At 38.0% G+C, this 21,106-nt stretch overlaps 1 protein-coding gene across 27 annotated transcripts in view; it reads left to right on the forward strand.

Annotated features, from left to right (window-relative positions):
- TASP1 (taspase 1) overlaps nucleotides 1-21,106 on the forward strand; it is a 253,393-nt gene that overhangs the window by 88,383 nt on the left and 143,904 nt on the right. The gene's annotated exons all lie outside the window — the stretch shown is intronic.

Raw genomic sequence — 21,106 nt, forward strand, 5'->3', positions numbered from 1 at the left:
GACATTGACCTACAAAAATGACTCGGACTGAGCTTCTGTCTTTAAGGAAGGGTGCTGGCCACAGGTTTTGTCTTACAGATGTTTGCTGCATAACGTTGGCAGAGGTGATAAAAATGCTCCTAGAAAGAAAAGGCTACCAGATAAGGAGCCAATGGAGCAGAAAATTACAATTTTTGAGAGGAAATATAGCAACTTTTTAGAGATGTGACGGGAAAGGGCAAATAGCTGTTTTCTAAATCAACCTGTGTTTAGTTTATTACTCTTTGTCCTGTGTATATAGTTTCCACATAGTTTTGGTTAGCCAGCATTGACTAAGGCCCAGTACTACTGTGTGTTGTGGCTACGGAAAAGAAGCTGTGAGTCGGGTATATAAACATAATGAAAAGAATAGGGTTTTTGGTAACTTTCCTAATGTTCACTTTTTTGGTTATTCAGTGTTGGAGGACATAAATATTGTCTTGAAAGGAGTATACAGTAGAATAAATATTTTTAAGCCTGATAATAAAGGAAATAAATTTGGAGATTTTTGTTGCATTGATATTTCTCTTTTTTCTTAAAAAGGTAATCGATTGTCCAGACTTTGTTACAGTACTGATTTTGTTGTTGTTGTTCAGTCAGTCGTGTCCGATTCTTTGTGACCCCATGGACAGTACTAATAGAAATCAGAGTTAAAGCAAGAAGAATATCTCATCAGCTTGCTACCTCAATCAGAGTATTTTTGTTTTCCTTAGTCTCTGACCATCTACACTTAACATTTGACTTAGTTTAAAATAAGAATGGTTAATCAATGGGATACTTTTGACTGCAAACAACAGAAAACCTGACAGTGACTTAGGAAATGCATATTTGTCCCCCTGCTCCCTAGCATATAAAAAATTTGGAAGTGAGCGGGTTGCAAGCTTTCGTGAGCTCAGGCTTCTAGTGATGCTGGAGTCAACATATCTGGGATTTCTCTTGGGCCTTTTCTCTCACGCCTTTTGCCTTATGGGTGGAATATGGTTTCTTTAATTTGAGGTGTCACATCTGCATTGAAGGTGAGAAAGTGAGACCATGGAGGGTGGGGAAGGGGAGACTAGTGCCAGATGTGTCTGTCACCTTTTTACCTGGGATACAAAGGTTTTCCAGGCTCTCTCTCAATGGAGTCCTCTTTAGTTATTTATTTTGGTCACATGGCTATTCCCGGCTGCAAAAGAGCCTAGGAAATTGAGTGGATTTTCCTAATTACTATCTCTCAGCTCATGACTTGTCTTCCCAACAAAATAGTTCTTTCCTTGTCAAAGGAAGGGGAGGAGAGTAGTTATTAGGTAGGTAATTTATAGTGTATAGTGTGAATGGAGAACTTATTTTTGTCATCTTACTCCACACAATTAATATGTCCCTTGTTGCTGCAAACCAGTACTGGCGTAAGCAGCTAATCTACCTATAAATCAAATAAAACCCATTTTGTTTTCACTTTCAGAATACATGGGTTTAAGATATAATATTAAAAAATGAGGAATAAATTCTGAGTAATTGTCCATTCTTAATAATTGGCAGCTCTGGTTCATCCATGCTTTTTCGTGTGTGACTTAGCAGGGAAAACATGCTGGAGAAGGAAAAGGTTATTATTTACCCGTAGAGCTGTGTAATGTAAAGGTAGCAGTGGTTTGCTCTCTGTTCCATTCGCCTCTCTGGGTAGATCCAGCTGTTCTGGCTTTTCTTTTATCTCCTTCTTTCCCTTGTAGTGTATATAGGCAGCCCACACTTTGCATGGTCATACTGGACCATGAAAATGACCATGCAAACCAAAATTGTGCAAAGGGATCTTAATGGCAAAAGTTACACTTGTTCTATGACCTTTAAACATTTTTGTCAAAACATTAAAAATTCTTTTATTGTTGCTTATAAATGTGTAGAGAAACAAGCAAAAAATTAAAATGAATATTTATTTAGTACACTAATTTAAAACATCAGAATTAGTGGGTTTGTTTTTTTTTTCTGTATAAAAAATCCCTTATCAAGAGTAGTTTGAACAGTGGTTGCCTTCCTGTCATATAACTTACAATGTGGAGTGAATATCTGATTATGTCATGGTGAATTGTCAAACTCCCTTTGAATTTTGGATCTGCTTTCACCATTTTATCTTTTGCTGTTTCCATGTTATAAGTGATCTCTCAGTTCCTTTAATGTCAAATATTTCGCAAGTGTTACTTCCTCTGTGACATCTTCATCCTTTTTGTCACAACTACTTTCCTTATTTATATTGACCAATTTGTCTTCACTGAATTCCTCTGACTGTAGATCTAAAGTCTCTTGAATGGTGACAGTGTCAAAAATTCCCATGGTCAACTATTTCTTCTGTAACTTCATTTATTTTTTATTGGAATTTCACTTCTAGCATTATCACTGCTCCTTTGCTTCACTTTCATCTTAGTTGCATAGTGTCCTTTTTAGATTGTCCATTTTTAAAAAAATGGCATGTGGATTTATCACTGGGAGACAAGGAGGCAACACGGCTACACACTTTGCTGTCTATCAATGACATACTTTGAATAAAATGGCATGATTGGTTACTAATAATGATGGACGTCTGTGTAGTTAACATAGTGATCTTTGAACTGAAGAGCTAGTAGTGAAGTTTATACTTTATGCAGTTACTCACAGTTACTACGCCATGTAGTTGAAATTTGAACCATGTTGTTGAGTGACTGATATTATTCAACTGAGCTGTGGTAACACTTTTGTCTGTGTCGAAACTGGAACTGTTTGTCCTGTGGGGTTTCCTTCAGTCTGCGTTCTGCTGGTCAAATACTCATGGTGCAGTTTAGTGTACTCCTCTGTCCTCTGTGATTCCCACACCCTGGCATCTGCATTCCCACCTGGCAATGTTGCCTTGGACTCATTGTTGTTAGAATGTGTATCCATAATTCTTGTGGTATATGTGATGAAGTGATGACATGTTTTAAATTTATCTTTTGTTTTGATACAAAAAGTAAAAGGTAGTTGTGTTAGCATCAATCTTAGCGTTTTTGAAAAAGAAAACTTTCTTTTGGAATGAAGTGCTTAACTCATTGGCCAATAGCAGCTCTTAGCTGGAGCTAGGGGACTGACTGAATTGTTACATAGCCTTGTTATATAAGGGAAGGAGGTGTTACCAAGAGGAGAGACCCATAGGTTGGGAAAACAAATTGACTCAATGCACAGGATAGTCTAGATTTCATAAATATCAGTTTCAAACAGCTAGCCCTGGATGTTACTAGAAGGGGCTCTTTCATTCTTAGAGTATTAAAAGAGGTTGGGGGGTATTGTTTGATCTCAACATTTTTGATGTTTCAAGCCTTTTTTTTCCTTCATTTTTCACAAGCATATTGTCAAAATAGTTTCCGTGTCTTTTCCTTTAATAACAGATTTTACAGTTGAATGTACATGGAATTCTTTGCCTCCTCCCATCATTTTTACAAATAATTTTTCAATTAATTTCATAGAATTTTAGGTAAAGCAGTACTTGTATAGGGTGGGGAAATGAAAGATAATCAGACCTTTCCCGTTATGTGAGTATCTTTCATTCTTCAGTTTCTAATGAATGAGTTTAGAAAGGCTTGAACGCTTTTGTACAATGTTGTGTGTTCAAAACCACTCTAAAGAGATGCTACAACTTTTAATTTTGTGTTCTTTAGCCACCACATAGGGACATCAAATTGGCCACATGTTTCAGAAAGGAAATGTTGGGCCTTGCTTTGTGCGCTTCATATAAATATATTCTATTCTTTTGAAGTATATTGTGGGTAACATTTTTCCCTTTTATCCACCATCTTGAAATTATTATGTAAACGCTTAACTGTATCATACTAAATCACTGTATTTTTTGGGTGAGAGGTAGGTTAAGATCAAAGAACATAAATGCATGAAAAACAACATATTTCCCTCAGATTGTTCTATTTGTACTTGTGTACACGTCTGTGTATTATGTGTGCAGGGAAGGAGTAATTAGTCTTTTATAGAAATTTGCTTGATCTGGAGTCCCACGGTGTCTCTCAGGAAGACAGTTAATGCATAGATATATGAGTAAACAGAAGGAAGAAACTCCTTTGCCTTCTCTTTTATATAAAGAAGTATATTTCATATATTTAATCTTTTTCTATAAACCTATAAATTCATCCTGTGGAGTGATTATCTTCCATTTGAAATTATTTCTTTGCATTGTAAATAACATATTAAAATTTATATTTTCCTGTCCTAAGATTATCTTGATTACTGATTAGGCCTGTAGGACTTAAATGTAAATCAGAAAGTAGGTCAGTAACTCAATTGTTTGTATTACTAGATTACTACCACCTCATTCATTGACGTAGGCTATACAATCTGATGAGCAGTATTCCTTTGCAATGTAAATTGATGGAGTTTCTTTAAATATTTATGGTTTGTAGCAGTTTATGCCAATTCATCAATTATCCACATCCAGAACTTTCAACCCTTGATAGCTGGGCAATATTTCAGAAAAAGTTTCTAAGTTCTCGTATAAAGATTCAATACCTAGTAGGTTGGATTTCTTCCCAAATCTTCCTTAAATCCTCATGAAACTATGCCTTAAATTTACACTGAGTTTTAAAATTATAAGTTAGATTAGTGAGGCAAGAAATCAGTGTTAACTGACCTTAACTGCTGTTCTTATTTTGTAAGGGAATGTGGTTTTCCAGGCTTATTATAGGTTGACATCAGATGTTGTTAGACTTGTAAATCCTCCCAATTTTTAGTATTCATCAGCTCTGTAGAGCCTCCTGTAGGTTTTGATGTTTAATCAGAATCATAGGAGGGGGAAAAAAGAGTATTCCTTCATTATCATTGGGATAATCTTAGCTGACCTTGTGTGTAATGTACAAATTGTCATGTCATAGCTTTCCTAAATGGAAATTCCTCCAGTGAATGGAATTTCATAGACGTCTTTCTATCTGGGAATTGGTTCAGACCATGATGTTAAGAGCATCAAATTCTAAGTCAGAATTTTAAAATATGTCCTCATACTGTGTCCCCATGTGCTAATGACCTGAGTTGACCTGTCACAGATGTAGTGGTGGTAACACATGCGTAGCTAATATCCACATGTGTTAAGGCCAGCAGAATAAACCAGTACATGAAAAGACAAATGTGTATATACTGGCACACACACACACACATAGATCAATAACAGGGATGCTTTAAGATCAGAAGATAAGATCCACTGCTTAATTAAGATGAAGGAAAACTGGAGTTTTCAAAGTCCTGACTGGCCCACATCTTCTGTAATCAGCCTAGAACATTCTGAATAAAAAGTCGCATGCCAGAAACTATTCAAGACCCAAGGCTGGGATTACTCGAGGAGTGGAGGGAGTTGTGCAGGCTGAGATGGGGTACAGAAGACCGGGAGATGTAATCAAGGTCTGACGTGGACTAGTCCAGGTGCCCGGGGCAGTCGTGGAGTTGCTCTGGACATCAGTGTCCTCAGCTATACAGTCAGCATGTGGTACCAGGTGACACCGTCTTTCTAGTGTGACACTTCTCTAATATATTCTCACTGGCAAAACAGAGCTTGTCCAAACCTCTTGATCCTCTCATTGAGAGATTCTTTATTCTAGTGTGTGCTCTACCTGGCTAACTGTTATCTTCATCCGTGTAGTTTGTTTGTTTTTGCTTTCTTTCGGCTATACTGTGTAGCATGTGAGCACTTAGTTCTCTGACCAGGGATTGAACCCTTGCCACCTGCATTAGAAGTGTGCAGTCTTAACCACTGGACCACCAGGGAAGTCCCCATCTGGGTAGTTTTAAATCTACTGGTAGTAGGTTCTTAGACTCTACTCTCAATTCCCTAAATGAAAATCTGCAGGGATGTGCAAGGTATTGGGGCAGAATTTGAGACTCATTGATTTTTCTGCCTACTATGTCACAGTGGGCCTAGAAAAGCACCTGCTCAGTAATCATTTCTTCAGTGAACATGAATGTTTTAGAGGAGTTGGTAGTTACATGACTGCATTCAGTTAAGTTCATGTCCACTCCTACTCATTTAGCTCTCCTTCAGGAAGTCTAGAGTTCTTTTCTCCTTTCACCTTATTCCAGAATTTGTCTCCAGGTCATCGTCAGTTTTTCAACAGGCACCAGACACAGTGCCCATGAAACTGTTTGAGTGAATGAACCCAAATGTTTATTTCCATCCCACTTTCCTGCTCTGACTTTTCCAGTTTCTTATTACACATCTCATGTCTAGCTTAGCTCAGCAAGCCTAGAGTCAAGGTTCATCACCGTCTCCTGCATGGCTGCGGTAGCATCCCAGTCCATCTGCCCCTGCCCCTTCCAGTCAGTTCTAAAAACAGCATTCACGGAATAACGTAAAAGTGCAATTTGAGTTTGTCATGACCCTGTTTAAACTCTTCAGTCACTTCCAGCTGCACTTAGAAATAGTGCAGCCTCTTAACAGATCTCACAGGACTTGATAGGAGCAGGTACCTGTCTTTCTTCCAGTCTTTTGTCTTTTTTACTCTCAGGAGGTCAACACTGTCAAGATGCTGCAGGACTCAGGGCCTTTGTCCTGTGATTCCAGATCCCAGAAATTTTGCCTTTCCTCCTCCCACCTGTCATTCAAGCGGTCATGCAGCTCCAGCTGCCTCTCTCTGGGGGTGCTTGTGTGATGTCTTTCTCTTCCATCTCAGTGCAGGTTCCAGGAGGACAGGGACTTTATCTATTTTGGTTACCATGGTTTCTCAGTTTGGCATATAATGTTTGTTGTTCAGTCGCTGAGTTGTGTCCGACTCTTTGCCACTCCAAGGGCTGCAGCGCACCAGGCTTCCCTGTCCTTCACTGTTTCTTGCAGTTTGCTCAAACTCATCTCCACTGAGTTGGTGATGCTATCCAACCATCTCGTTCTCTGTCACCCTCTTCTCCTCCTGCCCTTAATATTTCCCAGCATCAGGGTCTTTTGCAGTGAGTTGGCTCTTCACATCAGGTGGCCAAAGTATTGGAGCTTCAGACTCAGCACCAGTCCTTCCAATACATATTCAGGGTTGGTTTCCTTTAGGATTGATTGGTTTGATCTCCTTGCTGTCCAAGGAACTCTCAAGAATCTTCTCCAGCACTGCAATTCAAAAGCATCAATTTTTCAGCACTCAGCCTTCTTAAAGGATGGTTCAACTCTCACATCCATATGCATGTCTACTGGAAAAACCAGAGCTTTGACTATATGAACCTTTGTGGGCAAAATGATGTCTTTGCTTTTTAATATGCTCTCTAGATTTCTCATAGCTTTCCTTCCAAGGAGCAAGCATCTTTTAACCTCATATTATATAATATATATAATAAGTGCTCATTGAACAATTGATAATGAATACAGGTATTATTTTTTGTTTTGTTTTGTTTTATTTTGGTTGCTTCTTTTTGACATGCCTACCACTCTCAAATCTATACCTTTTTTGCTTGATGACAGTATTTTTCTAACTGGCCTCCCTGCTTCTAGACTTTCCCCATTCCTCTTTAATTCTGTGTATTATCCCAATATACATTTCCTTAGAAATACCTGCTTTGGTCTTGTCCTTCTCTTGGGAGAAACTTTACTAGAATCTTTGCTATCTGTAGATTAAAACCCAGTGTCTTTAGCTTGACTTTATAAACCCTTTTCAAACTTGTACCCAACCTACTTTTCCATTATTTCTCTCCTGGAATAATCTTTTTTTTTTCCTACTACCAGTTACATCTCTGCATTTGATTTTTTACGAATTTGCTGAAAGTTCTCATTTCTAAGTTTTGCTCATGTCTCTTTCTCTTTGTGGAATAAATGACAATTAATAATGGAATACCTGCCACTTCGCCTACTGAAATTGTAATCCAAGCCCTTCTTTAAGGACTAGCTCATATGCTACCCAGATTAAAACAAATTCCTTTCTTCTACTTAGTACATGTAATGGGTACTCAGTAAGTGCTTGTTGAATTATCTACTGCCTTTGCCATTTTGAGATTGATGTGTGTGGTTATTTTAACTTATTCGTGAAGGCATACAGAGGCATGAGCATTTGTTCTTAATTCCTATCACAGTGTCTTGAAAAATACCTTTACTCAATTAACATTACTAATTTAAAATCTACAATCAGTGATTCTACTATAAATTTTGAGAGAGCAATGAGTCTGTTATTTTCTTTAATTGTTAAGTCTTATAAGTTTGAATCTTCTTTCTAATGCTTCAAGCATACTGTTAGTCCAAAACTATACCTCACTTTTAACTGTAAGCTTGTATTTGAGGATGTAATGAAAGAAAAGTTAGGTTGTCTGGAAATAGTACTAATATTATTCAGTAAGTGAAGGAAATGATTGTAGGAAACTAGTATCTCAGAAGCAACCAACCACTGCAGAGTTGAGTCAGGAAGTGTCCACAAGGGGGCGTGCCCAACTAGCCATCTAGAGAAATGTGACCAATTCCCACTTCTGTTATGCAGGTAAAAAATGCCTGTTTTACAAATGTACTCTTAGAACATGTTTTTTTTTTCCCCCCTAGGAAAAAGAATGAACCTTCACCACCACAAAAATTCCTACCCATTTTCTAACTCTTGTTTATTTGGTTGTGTAATTTTCCAAGGAGCAACAGGGGCTGGAAAGGAAATGGGGATTGCCCTCCAAGCTAAGACAGCCTATGAAGCTTGCGGTTGTGCTTCGCCCCACCACCCCCATATTGAGTGCATCTTCATTTTGCAAGCATTGTCATCTCTTCTGTGGTCATTTTATGTTTTTTGCTCAAGGGATAGGCAGTGCTCCGTTTTCACTGCTTCACCGATTTGTATCGTCTAAAACTTTGAGGAACTCACCAGTCAGTGACCGTGAGGAGTGCACAGGCTTTGAGTGGTGTTTCCACCGGAGGGCATGGCCTCTTGGGATCTTTAGTTTTTCTTTGCAGTTCCTATTTTACCTTGACTTCATCATTATCACCAGCAAACATTTATTGAGTACTATTTATACACAGGTTTTCAAGTAGGTTTTAGGGGATACATTGAGAGGCCCTGACCATTTTATGTGATCCAGAGGAATTAAACAATAAAGGAAACTCATATCAAACTCATTTGGTATGTGCCAGAAGAATGAAACCATCCGTGAGAGCTGCAGGGATTAGCAGGGTGGAGAAAGTCTCTCTAAGCACATGGTAGGCTTTATGAAGAGCTAGAATTTAAGCTGGGCCTTCCCTGTGGCTCAGATGGTAAAGAATTTGCCTGCAATGTGGGAGATCTGGGTTCAGTCCCTGGGGCGGGAAGATCCTCTGGAGAAAGGAATGGCTACCCATTCCAGTATTCTTGCCTGGGAAATCCCATGGACAGAGAAGCCTGGCAGGCTACAGTCCATGGGGTCGCAAAGAGCTGGATATGCCTGAGTGACTAATACTTTCGTCTTTGGGTCTAAGGTCTTGGCTAAAGAGTAGGGCTTACATAACTGTAGAGAGAAAGAGAAAGTCCTAAGTTTAGAAGAAACCTGTGAGTGGATAAGCTGGTTGCACTACAGAGTTTCTGCAGGACAGTGATTTCAAACCCAAATGCTCACGGGAGCTGGGCAGGTAGTGTGAATGTGTGAGACCATCTAGAGGCAGCGTGAATAGCAGTACATGATCCAGTTTTTGGTATGCGAATACCAAACTACAAAGCGCCGACTTCTGACCAACTTTTCTGGTCAAACCCAACTCTGGTTTTGGCAGTCTGTAATTCCCCATGGGGGCACGGCAGTTGAAAGGATTCAAATGTTCACAGAATTTGGCAAAGTGAAATAGGTCATAGAGGAAATAAGTCCAAAGCCAGAGTCCCCCCTGAACATCTATTTGCACTGACTGTACTTGGAAGCAAATGAGGAGAGTATTTTGAAATATGTGTGAGTGGGGCCTGTCCTGCGGCTATTTGCATTAAACACAGGCTTTGAAGTGTTGGGAGTCTCTGAAAACATCATTGGAGTTAATTTGAATGGCTTCAGAATTTCTGAGATTTAGTACTATCATAATTAGTTTAGATTGTATTTTACATCCTAAACTATACTTAACTCCTTATTCTTCGTAATTCTTCAATTTATCTCTAATTTCTAATAAAATTTTAATCTATTGAGGAACAAAAAGAAAATAAGTATATGGGCATTTTTGCCTCCCTTTTGCTTTTTAATATGCTGATCTTTAGTTGTTATGTATTTATGATTTTAAATAACAATTTCTATTTTTGTGAGTATACTCATAATTATATGGTCAAATGAATACTGCTGTACTTAAAAAAATTTCATATCACATGAAGTAACTTATTGCTTTGTTACTAAAGTCAGTGTCAAATATTGTTCTAAAGTCTGAAGAGGTTGGAATTTAGATCCAGGTTAAATGACCCATCCCAATTGTCATGGTTTCATTGGCAGGAATAGACTCCAGATTGTCCAAGTTACCTTTGAGTCCTTTATCTGTTATTCCCCACTGCTTTAAGACTCAGTTCAAAGGCCAGTGGAGCTCTGGTATTTAAAAGAAAAAGTGTAATTTTATCCAGAGAAGGTACATGTAAGCTCTGAAATGAAAGAAAGACCAGAGGTCCAGACCACGGCCAGGTGTTCCTGGAAAGAGCCAAATTGGACAACTAAATTGAAAAAGGTTGCCTGCTCTTATTAAAGAGACTTTGTTGCTGTCTATTTAATTAGCAAAGTCTTAGCTCATTTATTTATGTGTTTTTTAATCTGCCCAGGTAATGACATTCATAGCCTATTAGTGTGTGTGCTGGTAGCATGTTGCACCATCTCTGTGGTTGAAGTCCTTTCATATATGTGCCTCTCGGAGGTGAAACTGCCAAATAATATCAATTTCCTCCTTCTCCCTTGAACTTGTTTCCCAGGCAGCAGTGATTGAGTTTAAGACAGTGAAGGATGACCAGCTCTCCAGTAGAAAAAGTAAAAGCTTAAATAGTTAAAGCTAAAATATTGTATGAATACTAATTATTTAGAGCTTTTAGGAAAGCAATCTGGAGTTAAAGAAACCGAACTGGTTAGTCAAACGCGAGGAGTGTGATCTGGTGCCAGATGGTTGATCTAGGGGATGGGGAGGCGGTAAAGAAGTGTTATCGGAAGAAAACATCGAATGGTGGGGTTTATGACCAATATAAAGACATGTCATCTCTTTGTGGATAAAGTGAGAGGCTTCGTGTTTCATGGGAAAAGCCTTAGAAGTTTGTTCTGAGCAGTGGACCAAAGGGTATGCACAGCCTCCTGAAATAAAGATCACTGCCACACTGTGAGAAACGAGTCTGGGCTTCAGTGTGGTTGTTATGGGACCAGAGAAAGATTTCTCAGCAGTTGTTTAAGGATGTGCTCTTGGGAAAGAACTCATTTAGGAGTGATGTGCAAAAGCATTATATTTAGGGAAGATTGAAATATGAAATAATCAGAGAAATACAAGAAGTTAGAGGAAAACTGCTTTGGAGAGGCTGAGCCTGGATCATGCATAAAAACTGAGCAAAAGGCAGTTTCAGAGGACAGAACGTTTGAGTTATTGATGAGGTGCAATTATCTCATGACGCTTGGTTTGTTGCTGCCTACAGACTGGTTCCAAATAGGAAAAGGAGTACATCAAGGCTGTATATTGTCACCCTGCTTATTTAACGTATATGCAGAGTACATCATGAGAAACGCTGGGCTGAAAGAAACACAAGCTGGAATCAAGATTGCCGCGAGAAATATCAATAACCTCAGATATGCAGATGACACCACCCTTATGGCAGAAAGCGAAGAAGAACTAAAGAGCCTTTCGATGAAAGTGAAAGAGGAGAGTGAAAAAGTTGGCTTAAAGCTCAACGTTCAGAAAACTTACATCATGGCATCTGGTCCCATCACTTCATGGGAAATAGATGGGGAAACAGTGGAAACAGTGTCAGACTTTATTTTTTGGGCTCCAAAATCACTGCTGATGGTGATTGCAGCCATGAAATTAAAAGACGCTTACTCCTTGGAAGGAAGGTTATGGCCAACCTAGATAGCATATTTAAAAGCAGAGACATTACTTTGCCGAGAAAGGTCTGTCTAGTCAAGGCTATGGTTTTTCCAGTAGTCGTGTATGGATGTGAGAGTTGGACGGTAAAGAAAGCTGAGCGCTGAAGAATTGATGCTTTTGAACTGTGGTGTTGGAGAAGACTCTTGAGAGTCCCTTGGACTGCAAGGAGATCCAACCAGTCTATCCTAAAGGAGATCAATCCTGGGTGTTCATTGGAAGGACTGATGTTGAAGCTGAAACTCCAATACTTTGGCCACCTGATGCGAAGAGTTGACTCATTGGAAAAGACCCTAATGCTGGGAAGGATTGGGGGCAGGAGGAGAAGGGGACGACAGAGGATGAGATGGTTGGATGGCATCACCGACTTGACGGACATGGGTTTGGGTAAACTCTGGGAGTTGGTGATGGACAGGGAGGCCTGGCGTGCTGCGATTCATGGGTTCGCAAGGAGTCAGACACGACTGAGCGACTGAACTGAACTGAACTGAACTGACAGGTAGATGAGGGACAAGACAAGCCACAGAGGAGCCTAGAACAAGCCAGTGTATAAAGAGGCTTCCAGAGAGGGGAGAGCTGCTGGGTTTAGGTTGTGCTCTTAGGGCCAGGGCCCCTGTGTGTTTGGGAGGTGATTCAGGAGACGTCTTCTGGAGTTTCTGAGACCTTGGGACTTGGAGAAGGGCGGCATTTCTCTGTGGGGCAGGGATAGGGGTTGCAGAGTGAGTCAGGAATGCCACCTCTACCATGGCATCTAATAGTGTCTTCTGTTACTGCCAAGAGCTAAGCCTCCCGCCTGGAGGAGAAGGCAGGAGGGTTGGGCCCTGCTGAGTTTTAGTGCCTGGAGAAAGAAAATCATCGCCTGTTCAATTTCATTCATTCAGTTTGTCCACTCAACAAGTTGTTCAGTCATGAACTGATTTTGCCCTTCTTTCTCCTGTTTGTTTATTTTATTGCCTTTTTGGAGCTTTTCATTTAGTATTCATTCCTCTTTCATTGCTTTTTCATCTTCTGTTTTTTCTCCTTGTGTTTATCTTGTTCCCTTTCTAACTTGTTTAGTTGCACACTTAGCTTACTATTTTGTTCCTTTTTTAATACCAATACTTTGGGTATTAATTTCCCTCTCAGTGCCACTTTTATTTCATCTCTCACAAGTTTTAAAATGCAGTGTTCATGTCAATGTATGGCAAAAACTATTACAATATTGTAAAGTAAAAAAAAAAAAAAAAAAAGGTTTTCAAGCTTGTTAAAAAAAAATAAAATAAAATGCAGTGTTTTATATGTCTATTTCTTTTTGGCCATGTAGCTTCTGAGAGATCTTAGTTCCCTGACCAGGGATTGAACCTGGACTCTTGGCAGTGAAAGTGCAGAGTCCTAACCCCTGGACTTTCAGGGAATTCCCCAAAATGTAATATTTTTTATTATCACTGGTTGTTTAGTATTTTTGTTTCTATTTAGATTTCTTATTTGATCCATAAGTTATTTAGCAGTGTTTTTTTCTTTCTTAAAACATATTATTTACCTTTATTGATTCCTAACTTAACTGTATTGTAGTCAGAGAGTGTTTTCTGTTTGATATTGTTTCTTGAAATTTGTTGTGATTTAGTTTATGGATTAATGTGTGGTCAATTTTTAAAAATACTTATTTGTGTTTGAAAACAATGCTTTCACTCCAGTTGGAACAAGGTTCTGTGAGTGCCTAAAGTTAAGCCTTTTAATGTGCTATTCAGACCTGTTCTTTTTTAAAAAATTTTATTTATTTATTTATGGCTGTGCTGTGTCTTCGCTGTTGCATGTGGGCTTTCTCTAGTTGCAGCGAGCAGGGGCTATTCTTCCTCGTGGTGCATGGGCTCCTCATTGCCATGATTCCTCTTTTTGCAGGGCCTGGGCTCTAGAGCGTGAGCTTAGGAGTTGCGGTTTGCAGTCGCTGGAGTAGGGTCTCGGTAGTAGTGTCAGATTGACTTAGTTCCATGGTGTGTGGAATCTTCCTGGACCAGGTATTGAACCCATGCATTGGCCAGTGGATTCCTATCCACTGTGCCACCAGGGAAGCCCCCAGATCTTTTATTTCTTACTGAATTTTTTTTTTGTTGTTTGTTTTTAGTCATTTTCCTTATTCATGGTTAAGAAAAATGTGTTAAAATATCTCATTGTGAAATATCATGGGTTTCTCCATGTTGCTCTGTTTTTGCTTTATGTACACTTGAGGGTATTTTTAATTTAGGTACATACAGATTTAGAAGTACTATATCTCCCTGGCTTATCTAAACTTTCAGTATTTACCATGTAGACATCCTTTAGTCCTATTAACTTTTTGTCTTATAGTCACATTGTTTGGGTTGGTCCCTACTTGGTGTCTCTCTTCTTTTCCCTTGTCCTTTTGCTTTCAGCTTTTTCATGTCCTTATTTTTCAGGTGTATCTGTGATAACATATAGCCAGATTTTGAAACCCCATTTTGATCTTCTAATAATACACTATTTTTTTTTTTTTTGATAATTTTACTTACTTTTTTGGTTGTGCTGGGTCTTCACTGCTACTCGAGCTTTTCTCTAGTTGTGGAGAGCGGGGGCTACTCTTTAGTCATGGCGAGCAGGTCTCTCATTGCAGTTAGCTCCCTTGTTGTGGGCTTTGGTAGTTGCAGCTCCCAGACTCTAGAATGCAGGCTCAATAGTTGTGGCACATGGACTTAATTGCTCCTTGGAATGTAAGATCTTCACGGACCAGGAATTGAACCCATATCTCCTGCATTGACGGGCAGATTCTTTACCACTGAGCCACCAAGGAAGCCCAGTAATACACTATTATTATTTTCGAAGACAATATTAATTTTGATTTACGTGCATGTTTGCCATTGTATTTGCTTACCCATTCCTCGTTTCATTCCTGAGTGTCCTTTTCCTTCTTGGATTATTGTCTTAGTCCTTTCAGATGGCTATAACAAAATACAAGAGACTAGATGGTCTACGAACAATAGGAATGTATTTATTACAGTTCTGGAGGCTGGGAAGTCCAACATCAAGGCATAGGCAGATTTGGTATCTCATGAGTACCTGCTTCCTAGATGGCCATCTTTTTGCTATAACCTTACATGGCAAAAGGGGCATGGAAGCTTCTTGGGCTTCTTCTGCAATGGCATATCCCATTCATGCGGGCTCTACCTTCATGACCTAATCATTTTTTGATGCCCTACCTCCAAATACCATCACTGTGGGGGTTAGGATTTCAATAGGTGAAATTTTGGAAGGGCACATTTAGATCACAGCAGTTATTTTCCTTTTTCTTAAAGTATATTGTTCATTTTTTTATTTGTTCATCCATTCAACAAATATTTATTGAGTACTTAAGAGGTGTCGAGTCCTTTTCTGGGTGCTTCGCTTATGCTAGTGAGTAAAACATACAAAGATTACTGCCTTTGTGGAGCTTCTAGTCTTTTGGAGGAGTTTGACAGTTTAAATATTATGAAAATAAATTGTGTATTTTAGAAGATACATGTTATAGAAAAAAGATAAAGTAGAGCTAAGAAAAGAATATTAGGTATGCTCATGAGTAGGTGGTAGGGAGTATTAGAAGGAAGTCAGTTTGCAGTATTAATTATAATGATCCTTTAGGACTTCATTAAGTGCAGGGCTCTTGGTGGTAAACACATTTTATTTATTTATAAATGTATTTATTTTTGTTCCTAAAAGGTAATTTTGTTAGGTACCCACTTCTAGGTTTATAGTTATTTTTCTCTGAAAATATACCACTGCCTTCTGGCTCCCATTGGACTGTTGGAAATTCTGCTGTCAGTCCACTGCTGACAGCTTTCCTTTCTGTCTGGCTTCTTTCCTTTTTCTTTGTATTCCTGGAGATCTAGATTCTTATTTTTCATCCATTGTGGGGAAATTTGAGCCATTTTCTTTTTAAATATTTTCACTTCTCTATTCTTTCCAGTTGGGAGTACATTAGATTTTCATTCATTTTACCATATCTTCTGTATTTTCCATCACCCCCCCCTTTACAATTGCAATCAGATGTGTATTAAATGTTATATAAATATAGATGTGTTATGCTATTAGGAAAAAGTTGAAAAATTTGATCATGATCTGACATTTCAAATCCTGTGTTGTGTACTTGAAAATAGATACCTCAGCTATTGATTTGATTAAGGTAAAACCGTGAAACACACATAATCTTAAGTGTATAATTTGATGAATTTTGATATGTGTATACATCCGTGTAACAAGATCTGACATTGCTACTATGCTAGAAAGTTTCTTATATCCCTTCAGAGTCCACACCTCCCTCCTAAAACAACTATTTTTCTGATTCTTTTCCACCATAGTTTTACCTGTTTTACATAAAACTTCAGATAAATGGGATCATATGTTATGTACTGTGTTGTGGCCAGCATCTTTTACTCAACATACATCTAAAAATTATCCATATTGTTGCACATATCACTAGTTCTTTTTATTCCTGTACAGTCTTCCACTGTTGCCTGTATCACATCTTGTGTACCCATTCCCCTCTTGATAGACATTTGGATTATTTCCAGGTTTCAACTATTGCAGTTTGATTAAGGTGTTATAAACATTTTTGACAAGTCTTTTGTCATGTGTATTTTGCTTTCTCTTGGGGTAAATAGGCTTCCCTCGTAGCTCAGTTGGTAAAGAATCTGCCTTCAATGCAGGAGACCTGGGTTTGGTCCCTGAGTTGGGAAGATCCCCTGGAGAAGGAAAGAGCAACCCAATCCTGTATGCCTGGGAAATCCCATGGACAGGGGAGCCTGGCAGGCTACAGCTCATGAGGTCACAAAGAGTCAGACACAACTGAGCGACTAACCGTTTCAGTTTTTCATTTTGGGGTAAATACTTAGGGGTATAGTTGCTGAGTCATAGCTAGGTGTGTATATTTAATTTAGAGTTAAATTTTTTTTGAGTTAGAATTTTAAAATTGTGATTAATATTTATTCCAGAAACACAGGAAGCCAAATTAGATATATTCATGATTATATTTTTAAACTGATTTTAAGTCATTAAGATGTATTCTATAAGTGTTTTGATCAAATGAATGCAATTTAATAATCTAGTTAATATTATTTTAAGGAACTTGTCAGAATTATCATCATTCTTAAATTCCTCAATTTTGATTTCAACTCCAGTATATCTTAGGTTGCTATTCTTAACCAGTCATTCATTATGAGTTCAAATTAAATACTGTTAATTAAACAACATATGAATAATAATAAAACTGTTTTAAAGCTTTGTAAAGCTTCCGTTATGGCTTCCCAGATGGCTCAGTAGTAAAGAACCCACTTGCTGCCAATGCTGGAGATGTGGGTTTGATCCCTGGGTCAGGAAGATCCCCTGGAGAAGGAAATGGCAACCTACTCCAGTATTCTTGCCTGGGAGAGCCCATGGACAGAAGAGCCTGGTGGGCTACAGTCCATGGGGTTCACAAAGAGTTGGACCCAACTTAGCGACCAAACAACAGTAGCAACAACAAACCTTCCATTGTAGTTCAGTCATGTAATAATCTAAGTCATAAGTATGTCCATCTGATCTCTACCATCACTTACACATGCTCATTCAATATGTACACTGAGTCTCCCAAATGGTTCCACTTTAAAGAAAACAAACCCATAGTACATTATTTGTAAGATTATTAAAAAACAAAACAATACACTGAGATTAAAACCACTGCATTTTCCACCTTTAATGTTGCAGCCCCAGAATACTGTATAGGAGTTCTGCCAGTTGGAAAACATTGTCCTTTGCTACTTTTGACAGACTGGAATTTTTAGGTAATCCTCTGGAACTCTGTTATGATATGAATTTATAATTAAAGCTGTAATTCAGATATATTAAAGCCCCTTAAAAGCATGGTTAACATACTTTATTTTTGTTTTGAGCTGAAAATGTTTCTGTTTACTTTTGGTGAATGATTTAGGGAATTAATAGCAAAGATTTTTACAAAATAAACTTTTTTCTCTGTTGTAGATGTGTTTGGCACTAATCTGTGTAGTGCTGCAAAGATTTTAATGTATATTTATTAAGCAAAGAATAAAGGATTATTTAAAAATAGATGTCTTGACTATAGCTTTACAGAAACATCATTTGTAGTATTGGACATCAGAAGGGGGATTTTCTGAGGAGAGAAGAGAAAAGTCATTGGGTATTCTTATATCCAGATTTTCCTTGGTTTCAGCCAAGCCAGACACATGAAAGCAGATAATTCTGGCTAAGTTCTCCTTCGTTTATATACACAGCTGATATACTCTGAGCCCACAGAGGCCCCACTATTGTAGAGGACTGGTTTTAGGAGCCAGATGTGGAGCCTGTTCTAGGTTTCCTGTACCCAGATCTACCATTCCGTCTTTAGGATGCTTGAAGGTGGGAAAGCTTTATGTTGCAGTTACTGTGCTGTCACAGAAGGTGTTAAGTCAGCTGTGTTTCTCAAGTGGAAGTTCAGGCCAATTATAATGCTACTCACCAGCCTAACAAGGGTGCATTGGGAAGACTTGGTATCTTAAAAAAAAAATGTATTTCTGTCTTTATTATTATATTAGGATAATCTCACCATACATCAGATTCAGGATGCACTTTAACACTCGAGATATTATTCTTGTATTTTATCTATTTGATACTTGAGTGATTCTGTACAAAAGAAACCCTGGAGGAGGAAATGGCAACCCACTCCAGTATTCATGAGATTCTGTCCAAGAATCCTGTGGACGGAGGAGCTTGGTAGGCTATGGTCCATAGGGTCACACAGAGTCGGACATGACTGAAGCAGCTTAGCATGCATGCACACACGCATATACAGAAGAAAGACCATGTTAATGAGATAAGTAACTTATAGATGGTGTCTCTTGGCAGGTTTCAGAGTTAAAGTGCAGGTTAGAGACTTAATTTTCATGTGGAAAGTACCTACACTTTGTTCTAAGGGATTTATTAGTTTATATGTTTTACTTTATTTAATTCTTACAGTAACTACGTATTAGCCATCTCCAATTTGGAGTGAGAAAAATGAAAACTTTTGACATTAAGTTCAACAGAGATTACTAGATCATTGGTTACTTGTAGAAAGTTTTATTTGTCTTTTCCGTGACACATGGAATCTCTATGTCAACTTTATATACATGTGTTTATTCTGACAAGAACTATAATTTATGCCATTGCTTTTTAGTAACAATTTTATCAAAAAAATTAATGTAACCAGCGTATTTCAGTCAAGGACATTAGGTCCGTGTGTATCTATGTGGTGCATATACTTCTAAGTATTTATGGAGTGTAAGAGTATAATAGTAGCTCTATATAATAACAGTCATTGTATGTTTTTTAAACTTTCTAAGGTTTCTTTTTTATACAAACAAGCTCTGTGAAATTATTATAGCCAAAGTACTACTGTTTGTCTTTCATTCAGTTTACCTGCACTTCATAAAAATGCTTAAATATTACTTCATCATCTTTCAGTTTGCATTTCAGTATGTGAAATCTATAAACTAATTCTTGAATATTTTATGGAGTAATTCTGATTTTTGCAGGTGTTGCAAGCCATTAGGAATATTTAGCTTAATTTGGAACAGAATTCTCTATTTTTTGCTTGATTTTTCATTTTTGAAATATAGGTTATAGTAAATCCATCTATGTATAATCCTTCCATGTCTTTGTACAGTAAGGTTAAAAGGGATAAAAGTTAAGGTCACGATATCCTGATCGAAATGCTGAGAATTGTTTTTACAGATAATGCATATCATTGTGTAAATGTTATGTGTCCCCTCAGTAAAATTCTGTTTTATAGAATGTTTGAATAGGATCAGTAGTCACAGTTAATAAAAAAGAACTAATAAAGAATACCCTTGACTGACTTTGTTGTTACTGTTTTTGAGAAAGGTTATTCTACAGTGCCTTTTTATTTGTATGCGAGTAGTCTGTTTCTAAAAGAACCAGTAAGATTGATAAGATCATGTTTTAAAATACTTTGTGGTATGTTCATGGTGGTTTGGTCATGGTGATATGCTGCCAGTTGGTAGTTGAACAAGACGGAGCTTAAATCTTTTATGCTGACATAATGTTAGTCTTAGGTGGTTTAAGTTTCTCCTTGAGCAGATTTGTGCCTATAAAATTATCTGCCTTAGAATGAGTAGAGCAGATATTTGGCTGATCATGACCTATGGGATGGTATTAGACCTTGTTTCTCAAAGTAGAGTCCATGGCCCAGAAGTCTCTTTGAACAGGGGGTTGTCCCTGACTCTTTCATATAGACTTAGGGGTATGGGTGAGGATGAGGTTCCCAGGTTCTGGGGCACCAGTGCCCAAGTTTAAAAATATATACCACCATGACCATAATGAACCTAAAGACCTGTAATGGCCCTCCTTTAATATACTGAAAAGGTAATTTTTCATGAAATTTTGTTTCCACTTCCTTTACTTCTGATTTTTATCCAGCAGTGTAAAGTTTGTCTGCCTTGCACAGGTGACCCAGAAATCTTCAAGGCAAGAGATAGCTGCTTGTGGTCAATATATGTGAAATGCTTTAAGCATGTGAGGCCTGGAACAAGACCCAGAAACACAAAGATGGCTCCCAGGAATGTGTAGTTTTCTTCCATATGAGTAGCAACATATTAACAACTTAGCATATTATTAACATAGCAGAGAAGAGAGTTTGCCATCAAGTGTCTCACAAGAAAGAAATTTTAAAGAAAACTGTAGCATGGTCTAGTTCAAGACTAAATGTCACTCTCTTCATTTATTGTGGTGAATATATTGCTTTTAGAAATTTTTACATAATATTAAAAAAATACAAATAAGGACATTTATTAGTTCACTTATACCATAGATCTTTTCCTCTACAGATTCTCAGTTGTGAACTGCATTTTTGAGATTAAGACGACACAGTGATATGCTACAATTTATATTGTTGTTTTCTTCCTCCCTTTGAAAGGCATGTTAGGCTTCTTATTAGAGAAAAGCAACCAGACACCCTTGGCTCAGGATCTTCCACTGGAAAATAAGTTTTGACTTAAACCAGATTTAAGTGTCAACTTGATAATAGATAATTTCAGGAGATGGTTGAATGTTCCAGATAAGGATAAGCTCAGATTTTGCTGTCATGATTGTCCTGAAAGTGCTGTGTGGTCATATCGT

Source organism: Giraffa tippelskirchi, chromosome 13, assembly GCF_054371585.1.
Source record: "Giraffa tippelskirchi isolate mGirTip1 chromosome 13, T2T-mGirTip1v1.2.pri, whole genome shotgun sequence".
In the NCBI taxonomy this organism is placed as follows: domain Eukaryota; kingdom Metazoa; phylum Chordata; class Mammalia; order Artiodactyla; family Giraffidae; genus Giraffa; species Giraffa tippelskirchi.